This window comes from Bombina bombina, chromosome 3 (assembly GCF_027579735.1).
Source record: "Bombina bombina isolate aBomBom1 chromosome 3, aBomBom1.pri, whole genome shotgun sequence".
Taxonomy (NCBI): domain Eukaryota; kingdom Metazoa; phylum Chordata; class Amphibia; order Anura; family Bombinatoridae; genus Bombina; species Bombina bombina.
Window position 1 is genome coordinate 928,209,313 of NC_069501.1, and position 15,472 is coordinate 928,224,784.

Genomic DNA, 15,472 nt, shown 5'->3' on the forward strand with positions numbered 1-15,472 from the left:
CCAAAGAAATGTCAATGCATACACTACTTCCGCCTGAAGATTCCCGGACCTTAATAGGCCCCTGGGAAGTTCTTTATTCAGATGAAATGAAAAACATATCTGGGTAAGAGAGACCATTCTCCCGGAAGAAAAGCTTGATTAACAGAAATAATCCGCTTCCCAAATATCTATACCAGGGAAAAAAAACACAGAATTTAGATAGGAGCTGGATTTAGCCCAAGCTAATATCCGAGACACTTCTGTCACAGCCTAAGGACTGATAGTCCTACTCTGATGATTGACATACACCATAGTAGTGATATTGTCTGAAAAACATTAAACGTCTCTTCTTCAAAAAGAAACTAACTGAAAAAACTCTGAGAAAACACGGAGTTCTAAAATATCAAATGGTAATCTTGCCTCCTGAGATTTCCAAACCCCTTGTGCTGACAGAGATCCACAGACAGCCTCCCAACCAAAAAGACTCACATCTGTAGAGATCATGGTCCAGGTTGAAAGAAATGAAGAGACCTGTAGAACTAAATGATGGTGATCTTAACCACCAAATCAAGAGAGATAAATATTAGGATTCGAAGATTTAAAATGCGAAATCCTAGAAACCCTGCACCATAATTCAGCATAAAAGACTGGAAAGGTTCTTTCTATTGAAAATGAGCAAAGGGAATTAAATCCAATGCTGTGGCCATAAGACCTAAAACTTCTATGCATATATAGCAACTGAAGGAAATAATAGAGACTAAAGGTACCGACAAACGGAACACAATAAAATTGTCCCTTGTCTGATAGAGACAAAGACAGTGACACAAAACTATCTGGAAACCTAAAAAAGGTGACCCTTGTGTGAGGAATCAAGAGCTTTTGAAAAAAAGATCCTCTAACTATGTCCTGAAGAGCAAAGTGAATCATATGAGATTCCGCATCCTCAGAAAATAATCTGAATGAAAACAGAAAAATGGAAATATGCATTTATTGTATCTAATGAAAACAAATAATACTGACCAAAAAAAGGCAGAATAGTTTGAATAAAACTCCAAAACCCAGTTCCTAAAAATGGAACTGGAAGAAATACCCCAGAAGATTGCAGGTCTGAGCAGCGCTTGAACCCCACGGGTGACCAGCCATGCTTCAACAGTACCCAAAATATTTAGGACCGAAACACACTTAAAGAAAGTGTTAGCCTTACTGAAATAAAATCAAAGAAATTTGGACCGAATAGAAATAAATTTCAAAGAAGTCTTAACCTGCCCCTTGTCAGCCAAGCTGGAATACGGCACGTACATCGCAATTTTAGGGAGCTGATTTCGAACTGAAAAATTTCCAATTTAAAAACATGTTACTTGGGAAAGAATTCAGGAATTTGTTCCTTAATAAGAACAACCAAACTAGTATAAGCTTAAAGTTTTAGTCTTAGAACTCAATCTTGAAGCCCAGAGTAACAGTTAAGAATTGAATCCAATTATAAAACAAATAATTGATTATCTTAGAACAAAAGAAATATGGATTTTTTAAAAATCACAAAATTCTTCTAGCTAAAAATAGCTAAAGACATAGATTAACCCTCATTTGCGAAAATATTCAATAAAATGAAGACACAAATGAAATTATTAGCATGATAGTCAAGTTAAAGGACCAGTCAATACAGTGGACTTGCATAATCAAAAAATGCAAAACAACAAGACAAATGCAACAGCACCTAGTCTAGTAAATGTTGTCCCTTAACAATGCTAAAATAAATCATAATCTGATACTTGATCTTAAAGTAAACAGAACAAAATGAAGCAATTGCAACATCCAAATAAATCACAGGACCAAGAAAAGTACCTGAAACTAAATAATTTTCCATAAATAAGATACAACCATCTAAAGGAAAATAAATACTATTTTGCTATAGAAACAATAGCATAATTAGTAGGAGTAGAGATAGCCCCAATAAATTGGAGAACCCTCCAAATTAATTTTAACTGCTGGCAAAGAATAGAGTTTAAAACCTTTGAAGAAGGAATAAAAGAAAAATCTTAGCCTATTCCATTCCCTAGTATGAGGAATTGGAAAGAAAACCTCTAAAAACACAGAAGAATAAATAAGCAGAAATAGTGTTAGCTAGTCTTGAAAAAGAACTAGTTACCTTAATATCCAAAATAAACAACACCTTTTCAACAAAGAACAAATGTACTTTAAAAAAAATAATAATAAAAAAGTAGATTTGTTAGTGTCAATATCTGATGAAGAAAATTCTGAATGAGAAAAAAACATCATCAGAGAAGGATAAATCAGTATGTTGTTGGTCATTTGAAACTTCAATAATTAAAAAAGAAGTGAAAAAGACCTAAAAAATTTTATTAGAAGGCACGATGTCAGACAAAGCCTTTAAAATAGAATCAGAAAAATATTTCTTATAAATCTTCTAAATATTTCTTGTACATAAGATGTAAAAAGAATGGCAATATATAAAGCATAAATACTAATGGTTTCTGCATGTAAAAGTTTATCATAATAACTTATTACAAACCATAGCTAAAGATAAACATTCATAACATTTAAAATAAATTAATTTAGCTTTGGTAGGACTGAACTCAGTCAAGCGTTTTTCCAGAAGTAGCTTTTGATCCAGGGTCAATCTGAGACATCTTGCAATATGTAATAGAAAAAACAACATATAAAGCAAAATCTATCAAAATTCCTTAAATGACAGTTTCAGGAATGGGAAAAAATGACAATGAACAAGCTTCTATCAACCAGAAGCAAATAAACAATGAGACTTAAATAATGTGGAGACAATAGTGACGCCCATATTTTTTAGCGCCAAAAAAGACGCCCACACTATTTGGCGCCTAAATGCTTTGGCGCCAAAAATGACGCCACATCCGCAACGCCGACATCTTTGGTGCAAAAAAACGTAAAAAAAATGACGCACATACAAACAACTTCCGGTGACAAGTATGACGCCGGAAATTACTAAGAAATTTTTTGCGCCAAAAAAGTCTGCGCCAAGAATGACGCAATAAAATGAAGCATTTTCAGCCCCCGCGAGCCTAACAGCCCACAGGAAAAAAAGTCAAATTTTAAAGGTAAGAAAAATTGAATATTCAAATGCATTATCCCAATTAATGAAACTGACTGTCTGAAATAAGGAATATTGAGCATCCTGAATCAAGGCAAATAAATGTTTAAATACATATATTTAGAACTTTATATAAAAGTGCCCAACCATAGCTTAGAGTGTCACAGAAAATAAGACTTACTTACCCCAGGACACTCATCTACATATAGTAGAAAGCCAAACCAATACTGAAACGAGAATCAGTAGAGGTAATGGTATATATAAGAGTATATCGTCGATCTGAAAAGGGAGGTAAGAGATGAATCTCTACAACCGATAACAGAGAACCTATGAAATAGACCCCGTAGAAGGAGATTATTGAATTCAAATAGGCAATACTCTCTTCACATCCCTCTGACATTTACTGCACACTGAGAGGAAAACCGGGCTCCAGCCTGCTGCGAAGCGCATATCAACGAAGAATCTAGCACAAACTTACTTCACCACCTCCATGGGAGGCAAAGTTTGTAAAACTGAATTGTGGGTGTGGTGAGGGGTGTATTTATAGGCATTTTAAGGTTTGGGAAACTTTGCCCCTCCTGGTAGGAATGTATATCCCATACATTACTAGCTCATGGACTCTTGCTAATTACATGAAAGAAATTAAAAGCTAGGTACAACATTTAGCTAAATGATGATAGACCAAGGTGCCACATCAAGGCCTCCTAATACTTAGGTTCACATACCATATTCATGCATGCTAGCTTTCAGTCAGACATACTGAAATACAAACAAGGGTATCACAGCTATTTGTAATCTTCCCAAGATATATACAAAACACAGATGTGGACTGTACTCCTAAACTAGAGGGGGCACACATCCTTTTCCCCTAGCAAAACTCACGGTTCTAGTTGTTTACCTGACACTCTTAAAGGTGGGTTTAGATTTAGCGACCCAGACAAGCAAGGGTATAAAGTCCAATGGGAAAATCACATATAAAAATAAAACATATCACACAGGATAGCCAGAACTCACTCAGATGCATATAGTTAGATAAACCACTTCCATGTGCATGATGAGAATTGGTCATAATGCAAATTGCTGCCTATGAGCTCATAATGACTTATTCTCATCATGAAGGGGGATAGCTAATCACAGCAACATCACAATCGTTGGTGGAATAGTGGGTGGTACTCACAGAGCCACAAGGGAGTGTTGGTGATGTCAGCACAAACATGTATGGTGACATCACTGAGAGGGCTGGGACCCCAATATGACAGGCAGTTAATGGAGCTGTTAAAACCCCTTGATCCCAACTCCATTATTAGCCACATACCTTTAAGAACCCCTAATTTTAAAGATAAAAAAAGAAGTGCAAGGGAAAGTTAACAAAAGAAGTGCAAGGGAAAGTTAACAAAAGATTTGAAATTTGAAAGACAATTGCCTGCTCTTTTAAAATGTGGTGGTATTGTAAAGCTACTAGAAACCATGTTTTTTTTAAAAAAAGTATGAAATCAGTACATGAGGATTTTCTAAGAAATGGGGCATTATATGCTCAATAAAAACTTTTATGTCTAGAAACTTCTAATAAAGGGTATTTTCTAGTAAACAATTCCCTCTCTTAAAATAAATAAATATGAATTCTGTCTGTAAAGCCAGGTAAGCATTGTGATAACAGTGAACACCTTACAAAACAAAAGTGCTGTTATTTCTATACTGCACAAAGGGGCGTATCTATTTCACACGTGATACAGTAACAGCAGTGGTCACCTGGCCATTTTTTTTTATATTATTCACTAATATTTTATTAAAAATATACATTTGATAGATGATAGATAGATAGATAGATAGATAGATAGATAGATAGATAGATAGATAGATAGATGATAGATAGATAGATAGATAGATAGATAGTGTTTCTATTAATGTTTGTTTATATCATATTTTCAATTTTGATGTCTTAATTATTTTGAGCAAAATCTGAACATTTTAGAATCTGAACATCATAGAATTATATACAGCCTTTTAGATGTTGACAAATGTAGTACAAATGTAACAATCTTAAAAGGATTTGAGTGATGTCACCAACATAATGACCTTTGATGAATAGCTTCCATGGTATCCTAATCAGCTGTCATATGCTTCATAATAATTATATATGATATAAATGCAATTTCTATTTTTTGCAGTCTGTATAGTTTATTTATGTAAATAAGATGACAGATTCTGAAAGTTAGTGTTGCTCAATTATGTTCATTATGTTATCAATTAAAAAAGCAGAAATTATGAAATGTGAATTTTTATGTTGTTTATTTTAAAATTACTTAAAAATGTGTCATTTAAATGAAGTTCCTTTTTTTTCAAGGTCTTACATACTTGCATATATTTTTTATTGGTAGTAATTTGTACTTTACAATTTAATATGCTGCAGGCAATGTAGGGAAATCTTGTGTCAGACAACTGTATACAAAACATGGAAAAAGTAGAAATGTACATCCATTTTAATGATATTATTGGTCTGTCATAAATGTGAACTGTTTTTAATACTTGCTGTGATAGTAAACAACAAACAAACATTCCCCTGTCTGTCAATGCCGACAGAACAGATAACATGCTGATTAATTATATTAGAGTCAATGACTAGAGGCATAGAGGTCACACAACTTGATGTTCCCATAGCTCTAGTCAAAGTGATTGAAATGGTTGAGCTTCCCCTAGACTTCCATCTCCCTATGCTAGGCTAAAGTTTGGTTGGGCAAGCTTGTATGACTAAATTAAAAATAAAGTGCCTGACTGTCCATAATACTATTGTAGGATTAGAAAGGGGATGATGGACATAGGAATGGTCAGACCCCTGTACATCATTACAAACAAGGGAGTTGATAAGTCAAACAAAATAGCTTCTCTCCCCCTTTTCTGCCCATTCCCACTGAATGGCACAAATGAAACAAGGAAATAATTTGGTGAAGCAATCCATTTTCTCCAACATTTTATTCGACTGTTTGTGTATCATACAAACTGGCATAAATTCTTTAACAAAATTTGCATTAATTTAAAGCCGAATGCACATCTCTACTTTTCTCTCCAACCAGAGAGACTGGAGTGTGTACCGCAAAATGAAGAATACTGGCAGTCATTTGTGTTGCTCAATGATTGACTGATTTGATTAGCTCATTTTATTTGCCTATAATTGGCCAGAACAAATTAACTTATTAACAGCTATGGCTTCAGATCAACTTTATGCTGGTGACACTCAGATCCTCCTCTCTACCCCTGCTCTCTCTCCCTCTGCCCTTTCTCATGTCAATGACTGCTTATCTGGCATTTCTTCCTGGATGACCTCTCACCACCTAAAGATTAACATGTCCAAGACTGAGCTCCTTCTAATTCCCCCTCTAATTCTACTCTAATGTATTACTATTTTATCACTGTCGACAGCATCACTATCTCCCCATCACCACAAGTCTGCTGCCTTGGACTTAGTCTTGACTCTAATCTGCCCTTCATCCCCTGCATCTAATAGCTCTCTTCATCCTGCCGCAACTATCTATGCAATATCTCCAAAATGTGTCCATATCTGAATGCTGACACCATTATGCAAATAATCCACTCCCTTGTAATTTTCTAACTTGACTACTGTAATAACCTACTAACTGACCTTCCTTTCTTCCACCTCTCCCGCCTTCAATCCATCCTAAATGCCTCTGCCAGGATAAACCAACTTTCCTGGTGGTCTGTATCTGCTGCCCCTCGCTGTGAGTCCCTTCACAAGCTCCCCATTCACAGCAGAATTAAATTCAAAATTCTCACCCTGACCTACATATCCCTTACCAATGCCGCTTCCCACTACCTGTCCTCCCTAATCAAAACATATACTTCAGCTCAGCTCCAAAGGTACAACAATGACCTGCTATTTGTATCTTCTATCATCACTTCTTCCCACGCTAGACTGCAGACTTCTCTTGTGTGACACTATGACACTGGAACGCACTTCCTTGCACTGCTCAACTTTCCCATAATATGTCTTCCTTTAAATGTTTTTTCAGTGGGTGTGTCATAGAACTCCAAAACATTGCATAATTGTCTAACAAAATTCCAGCTTTAAATTATTTTAAAACATTTATTTTGTCTGCAGAATGTTTGCTATGCAGTAAAAACTTTTGTGATACATTAAGAAAGAATAAACTTAAATGTTCCTTTAAGTTTTGATGCATTAGAAAAAGAAACGTTTAATGTAATATGTCAGTTTGCATATAGTTGTATGATGATGTTCATTAGATGGATAATGATGGTTCTTTTTAATAGGTTATTAAAGGGACAATAAACACCTTGATAATGTGGTAACAAATGTTTAAAAAGGCATGAAACCATACAACATTTATTTCATAATTCAGATAGAGCATGCAATTTAAAACAACTTTAAAATGTACTTCTATCAGCAATTGTGCTTTATTATCTTGTTATCCTTTTATTGAAAGGGCAGCAATACACTACTGGGAGCTAGCTGAACATATTGGTAAGCCAATGATAAGAGGTAAATATGTGCAACTACAACAAAGAATACTAAGGGAACAAAGCAAATTGGCTAACAGAAGTAAATTGTAAAGTTGTTTAAACTTGTATGCTCTTATTCATGTAAGAACATCTTTGGGTTTCATTTCCCTTTAATAGTGCATAGTGAAAAACCTTTGCAATATATTTTCATTATTTTTTTTTCTCCTTTTCATGCAATTTAAATAATAGGTTTAATATGTCTCAGATTTGGAAATGCACACTACAGCCTTATCAACGCTAATCTCTTTTGCATTATCTGTCTCTAATTGGCCTAAGCAGAGCTTTACAGATAAAAAAAAAACATAAAAAACAAAACGGTAAAGACAATAGTTTTGTTTGCTAATATAATGACTCTGGCTAGTCATGACTACTCCAGTAACAAATCTGGATAGCTTGTCCAAATAAGGCAAGTCAGGCTGGATATGGCTATTTAAAAACAATTGCAACAAACAAGTTGATGTTAATTTGTTTTTAAAATATATACCTTACTCATTCTAATCTATTTTGTACACATTCTGTTTGCATTTAAACAGTTTTACAAATGTCCCTATAATGTGGCTGCCAAAATGCTTGAATAGTGGTGAATCCTATGGTGCTGTTTCGTTGCAGTCACTACTGAAGTAAATGATTTATGTAGTAATGATTTAATGCAGTGTTTGTGTCATGTGTTTTGGGTGCATTTCAAGTATGAAATTGAGGTACATTATTTGTACAATATTTTACTGGATATCAAATCAGTAGATAGAGCACTGTTATCTACAATGTAAAACAAAATGGCACTGTACAACCAGCATATTACTGTAGTATTAGTAAAATCGGATACTACACACCCATGTTGGAGGGGCTTTATAAAGCATCTGTTTCTATGGGTGATATGGAATTTTGGTTAAGGTTTTTTTTTTCTTTATAAATTCTCTCACCTGAGAGCCTATATATTAGGTACTTCAGCTTGATTAGACTTGCTGTAATATGGGATATATCGCCTGAAAAGAGATTTAATGATTAATCATTTATAAGTATATTTTAAGTAATTTCAGCAATGTTATTGTGTATAATGTCACCAATAATACCAAAGGGAATGAGTTTAATATTTTGAATGTATATGTTTTTAGTGATAGCCCATGTAATTACCTTTATTAGCTGTGCAATTGTTACCGCAATTATCCTTATGAATTTCCCTTCTGTGCTAGTTTGACTTGTTATTTCCATAAAGCAACACAGATCTCTTTCTATAAGCATATAACTCATCCACTATAGGCCATTGTAGCTAAACACAAGACCTTCAATTGTTATTGAAGTGCATTTTTCTATGTGGTCCTGTATAAAGTGATGTTCCTTCTGGGACTCTAAGGTGAAATATGAAGATATCTGGCACAGTAAATCTGAGATTTTGGACAGCTGGTGAAGCTTTTCTGCATCCTTGGAAATGCATTTTGCTCTTTACAGGATGCTTTTAATCAATTTCTGATTGATAGGAGTGTTGCTGTTGTTTGATATCCATCTTGTTTTTATTCCTTTTTCAAATCAATGGCTAATCAAATTACACTACAATGACTTTACACTAATGCATAGTTAATGAGTAATAGAAAACAGATCTGAAACCAGAGAATCAGAAGTTAAACAGGAAAAAAAGAAAAAAGGATGCAATGTAAGATTATACCCATCTATTACGTTCTAATGGGTGTTTATCTACAAAGAATAATGTAAAATCTAAAAATAAACTAAAACATATTTTTCAAATTATATCATTAAAGTATATAGAATCCTCATTATTCTGTTATGTTCTTTCTGCATACATGTTTAATTCAGTAAGATTATACTTTATTATATTCCTCTCATATTCTCTTTGAAAGGAATTTTAAAAAAAAATCACACATTTATAAACATAAGTGCAGTCATTTATATAATAAAACATAATAGAACAGTGCTAACAGTTTTCTGTTACTTGTAGTTTTTTGCCCTCATGTAGGAACACAAACATATTTTGTGGGAAGAAAAGCATATTTAAATAGGTAGATGAACATTAAATATAAACTCAGAATAGATGACTATTAAAGGGACAGTCTACACCAGAATTTTTATAGTTTAAAAAGATAGATAATCTCTTTATTACCCATTCCCCAGTTTTGCATAACCAACACGTTTATATTTATATACTTTTAACCTCTGTGATTACCTTGTATCTAAGTCTCTGCAGACTGCCCCATTATCTCAGTGCTTTTGACAGGCATGCAGTTTAGCCAATCAGTGCAGACTCGTAAATAACTCCACGGGAGTGAGCACAATGTTATTTATATGACACACATGAACTAGTACTGTCTAACTGTGAACATTTTTCAAAATGCACTGAGCTAGGAGACAGTTTTCAACTGTTTAGAAATCAGTTTGAGCCTACCTAGGTTTAGCTTTTCAAAAATACCATCAAGGGAACAAAGCAAATTTGATGATAAAAGTCAATTTTAAAGTTGTTAATAATTGCATGCCCTATCTGAATAATGGAAGTTTAATTTCGACTAGACTGTCGCTTTAAATATAAAAATGACATTCGATTTCATTTGTTTTCTTTCTAAACATGAGGGAATTTAAAATGAATTATTGATTTTAAAATTTTGTAAAAATGTTTCCTGCTTTAGGTATGTTGTTGTTCTCCATCTCCAATAGAGCCATGGTATTTTTCCATATAATCTAGTAAACAATTACTTGTTAACAACTGTTTCTCAAAGATAACTTCCTTTTAGTTTCAACATAATTTGTAATTATTTGGCTGAAATCCTTTTTTTTCTCAAATATGTCATATTAAAGGGAAAGTCAAGTCCAAAAAAAACTCAATGATTCAAATAGGGCATGTAATTTTAAAAAACTTTCCAATTTACTTTTATCAACAACTTTGCTTTGTTCTCTTGGTATTTTTAGTTGAAAGCTTAACCTAGGAGGTTCATATGTTAATTTCTTAGACCTTGAAGGCCGATGCTAATCTAAATGCATTTTGACAGTTGTTCAGCATTAGAGGGCGTTAGTTCCTGTATTTCATATAGATAACATTGAGCTCATGCATGTGAATTTACAGAGGAGTGAGAATTGATTGGATAAAATGCAAGTCTGTCAAAAGAACTGAAACAAGGGGGCAGTCTGCAGAGGCTTAGATACAAGGTAATTACAGAGGTAAAACTTGTATTATTATAACTGTGTTGGTCATATGTGTTTCATAAAGATAACATTGAGCTCATGCATGGAAATTTACCGAGGAGTGAGCACTGATTGGCTAAAATGCAAATCTGTCAAAAGAACTGAAATAAGGGGGCAGTATGCAGAGTCTTAGATACAAGGTAATTACAGAGGTAAAATGTGTATTATTATAACTGTGTTGGTTATGCAAAACTGGGGAATGGGTAATTAAGGGATTATCTATCTTTTAAAACAACAAAAATTCTGGTGTTGACTGTCCCTTTAAATTGCTACTTATTTGCATACATTAATTCCTTGTTTTTTTATTTAACCAATGATGATGATGATGGTTTATTAATGGATTTGCATCTTATAATTATACTTAGTTCCCTATCAATATTACCTTCACCTTACCTGGTTGGTACAAAGGGTTGCAGCTGATATGAACTCAGGTTAACGTCTTGTATGGCAGGAATTTATCCTATGCTATACACACCAATATGAATTTCCAAAATATTCAATGTATTATTCATTGTGTCTTAGTATTGTGATGTGTTTACGGTTCCTTACTTACGGAAAATAAGATTTATTAGTCTATCATGTACATGCATTTAACTCCCTCTATATTAACTATAATACTTAAAGGGATACTGAACCCAAATTTTTTCTTTCATGATTCAGATAGCGCATGCAATTTTAAGCATTTAGCCACCAATCAGCAAGCGCTACCCAGGTGCTGAAACAAAATGGGCAGGCTCAAAAGCAAGAGAACAAAGAACATTTGATAATAGTAGTAAATTAGAAAGTTGTTTAAAATTGCATGCTCTGAGGAGGAAGAGGAGGAGCCTATGCATAGACTGAACTTTGCACCTGTGCAGGTATCTCTCCCATGCAGATATACCTTGGCGTTATCCCGTGCCTGGAACCCTCATGTTAGAGGGATTTACTGCAGCTGGCCTAAGCCATCAGCCCAGCTATCCTCCACAGCGTACATATTGATCATACGCTTCTACAGAATTCTACCAGAGAGTTTAACATTGTTCCTGAACAGCACCCTGTCCAATTTCACTGGAAGTTAGGACAACATCTAAAAAGAATAGACAAAGAGAGACGCAACCTCTAGTAGATAAAAGTAAAACTTCTTTATTCGTAACAGGTAAAATTCCAGCAGCTGGAAAACATGAGACAAGGTGCAGGGTCTGACTAGTTTTGGCTTGTGGCCGTAATCGTAAACCTAACACACCATAAAACAAAATTGGTTTAAAAAGGATTCACTACTCTCTAATTGGTTAATTGACATAAGGGGTTGGAATTCGAGTTTACAAAATTTAACACTTGGAGTACTATGAATAATCACCTTAAACAAAATAGCACATGCTTTTATACTCAAACAAGACATCAAACTTACATGTGAATAGTCATTGGAGAAAGCAGTGCTGTGCATATAATTTCAAAGGTTTCAACAAAATACAAGATATAAATGAACAACCTTCCCACTAAGCAGAATCTGTCCTTAAAAATATTTCAATAAATTGCTTACCAAGAAAAGGAAGGGATATAATAGTACTATTCCCTTTCTATAATTCCTAATAATATATGGTAGCAAAAAATATATATATATAATTATCTCTAACCATACAAATGATGTAGTCATTGGATTTGATTTTAGAGCCATTAAGGGAGTTCAGTATAACATAATATATCATATACTCCTCATAGGTCTTAAAATTCCCTTACACCCCCCCCCCCCAAACTCCCCCCCCCCCCACTTATTCAAGCGCTACACATACTAACTCACATTTGTTTAGTTATAACCTATAATCTGTTCATATAGAAACGATAGAACATTCCTCCAACTCCTTCAGCAAAGGCACTCGCAAGCGAAAAAAGGAGAAAATTTTTTTTTATACAGGCTCAAACACTAATTGGGCAGCCGGCCACTAGAACTTAATTTTAATAAATCACTATAGTAACCCAAAAGAATCATGAATATGGTTACATGTATCACTCATACTAGTCTGAAAAAACAGGAGTGAGTCTCTATCAGTAATATATACAACAAGCGCTTTTAGAAGGTTTTATTATATTTCCGTTTTTACTTATAAGTCTTAGGGTACATACATTTCGAGGAAATAATTTCTTCCCTTTTTTTAACCCGGTTGAAAAATACACTTCTATTTTCCAACTAAGTTCGAACATAGAAGGAATCCATATATACAAAAATCGTTTCCAAGACAACACGTGTGTCTCTGTCACACTGCAGCCGCAAACGCTATGACGTATAACGTCCGGCGGAACTAAGACGCCCACTCAAAGCCCTTTAAATCTCAGCCACTTCTGTAAACAAGCCACAAACTTCCTCTGACGAAGAAGCATTTTCCACGCTTCGAAACGCGTAAGGATTACATTATTTGAGTGTGGCTTTGTTCTTTTTTTCCGAAGCGGCTGACATCTGCACAGTGACTCACAGCGGTCCCTGACGATACCCATACGGCTCTTCCACTAGCGGCACGTTTTGAGTGCTATTTCTCTACAATATATACACCACTAGTTGGAGTTCTAATACCTTGCATTTTACGCTTACCTATACACACACACAATCAGCGCTATACAACTTCTGCGATACACAACAAGCCACAGATTAGGCTATCAAAGTGGCAAACACTGACCTGCCTACCTATATATTGCTTTTCCAGAAAGGTCCTGACGGAACAGCTGCCTTAACTAACTGACCATAGCAGGCACTGATACCTTTTATTATTTCTGGTTAACACTTCCAGTTACCCGTGCTAACACAGTATAGGTCGGTGTCGTAATTCTGAGGGATAGTCTCTCTGTCTCTATATTGTCTTTTTATTGTATAGCTGAGACTGCAGCTGCTGTAATCCCATCAGCAACAGGCCCCATCAACTCCCAGTATCCTATTCTACCATTATTTTCTCAACTCGAACAGTCCCCACAGAGTGAAGTGTAAACCACCACCAAGTGAACTTTAAAGATACCTGGCATAGGTACATTTTTGGATCCTATAAAGACACCATTTAAAAAGAGTGTACCATTGGTATTTACACAGCAACATCACGAACTCATAGAAATACTGGTCCACAGCAACACCTGTGTAAGGTGTATAAAAATATATTTACAAGTCCTTACTTACCTCATAAGGATTGAGGTTGTTTAATGTGAGTGCATTTCTTATCCCAGTCTTGAATGTAATACATTTTTATTTATACAGTATCACGCTATGTGCTCTTTCTTTTTCTTTGCTATATCCCATTAAATACGGTGAGAGCCAAGATCCAGACTGAACCACCATAATACGAGGAGACACCAAGCCAGTGATATAAAAGACAAGGAAGTTCCCTGATTGAAAGCACCATACACAAGTCGGCACGAATGTAAAGACCTGGATCTCTTCACACACGGGAGGAAAATCCAAGACAGACCGGAGAGAATTAAAACAGACGCGCTGACATTACCTCATGAGATTGAGGTACCCTCTGGTAAGGGTATACTACTTATCCCCCAGCACCATTGTTGCAATTGTTGCCATTGATTTCTACTTATTATCACCAATTCATTGCACTACAATATTTGTACTTTTATATCTACCGGACTTTGTCCTAAATCAGTTCATGTAGAACCAGTGGGAAAGATAGGACAATTGTCTACCACACCTGAGAGACATTCATTATATTTGACATAGTAACATTGTATTCATATCCTACGTGTTTGTAGCGCTGAACTCCTTTCGATATTTCGCTTGTATTTTATTTTTATATTTAATTAGAACAATACATTCTGTATACAAAAGGGGGATAAGAGAAAAATTTCTCTCTTATATATACATACATATAAAACTTTCCCTAACTCATGGACATTTAAATATCTTATATTGCTGTGTGACTCTATGATGTGATTATACATGTAGATGGCTGTGTATCAAGCTGCCAAGTTAATAGTGTATACTCTAGATAAGGAAATGTTAATACCTGACTATAAACTAATTCAATAAATAGAAGGCTTATGAATTTTCACAGTAGATTAACAATAGCCAATATCAACATTAAGGGGTATCGGCCACAGGTGGACAATGAAACATGTAAAGGGCATCAAGTAGGCCAAGGGTGGCAGAGGGTCCCAGACATAGAAACACTGAAACCAAGGAGTATAAAAATATATATATTTTTATATTTGATGTGTGGTACAAGAATAGAATTCTTTGCCTTCAACTAAATAGTCACAGGCTTTGCATCTTCCATCGCCACATTTATATGTTCCCTGAATGTTTAACCAAGAACTACGGCGTTTTTTTGTTGGCAATTGTGTTGGAGATAGAATGTTCCCTAGGGTTAAGTTTTTGGAATACACGCATTTGAAACCCTTATCTATCACATTTTTTAATGCCCTGTCTCCATAAAGTATCGGAAAGTATTTTTTTAGGATAGCACAAATTTCATAATATTCAGTATTCAGTTGAATATTTCGTGATAAACATAGTTCTATCATCCATGGCTTTTCTTGGTCTGTGTTCCAGGGCCTCCCGCCTCCCAACCTTAGCCACTTCCTTAGCCACGTTCCTTACCATCTCCGGCCGGTACCCCCTTTCGATTAGTCTATTGACCATACCTTTGCTTTCATCAATGTAGTCACTTTCAGAACTACATATCCATTTTGTACGTAATAGTTGCCCTTTAGTTATTCCTTTGAAGA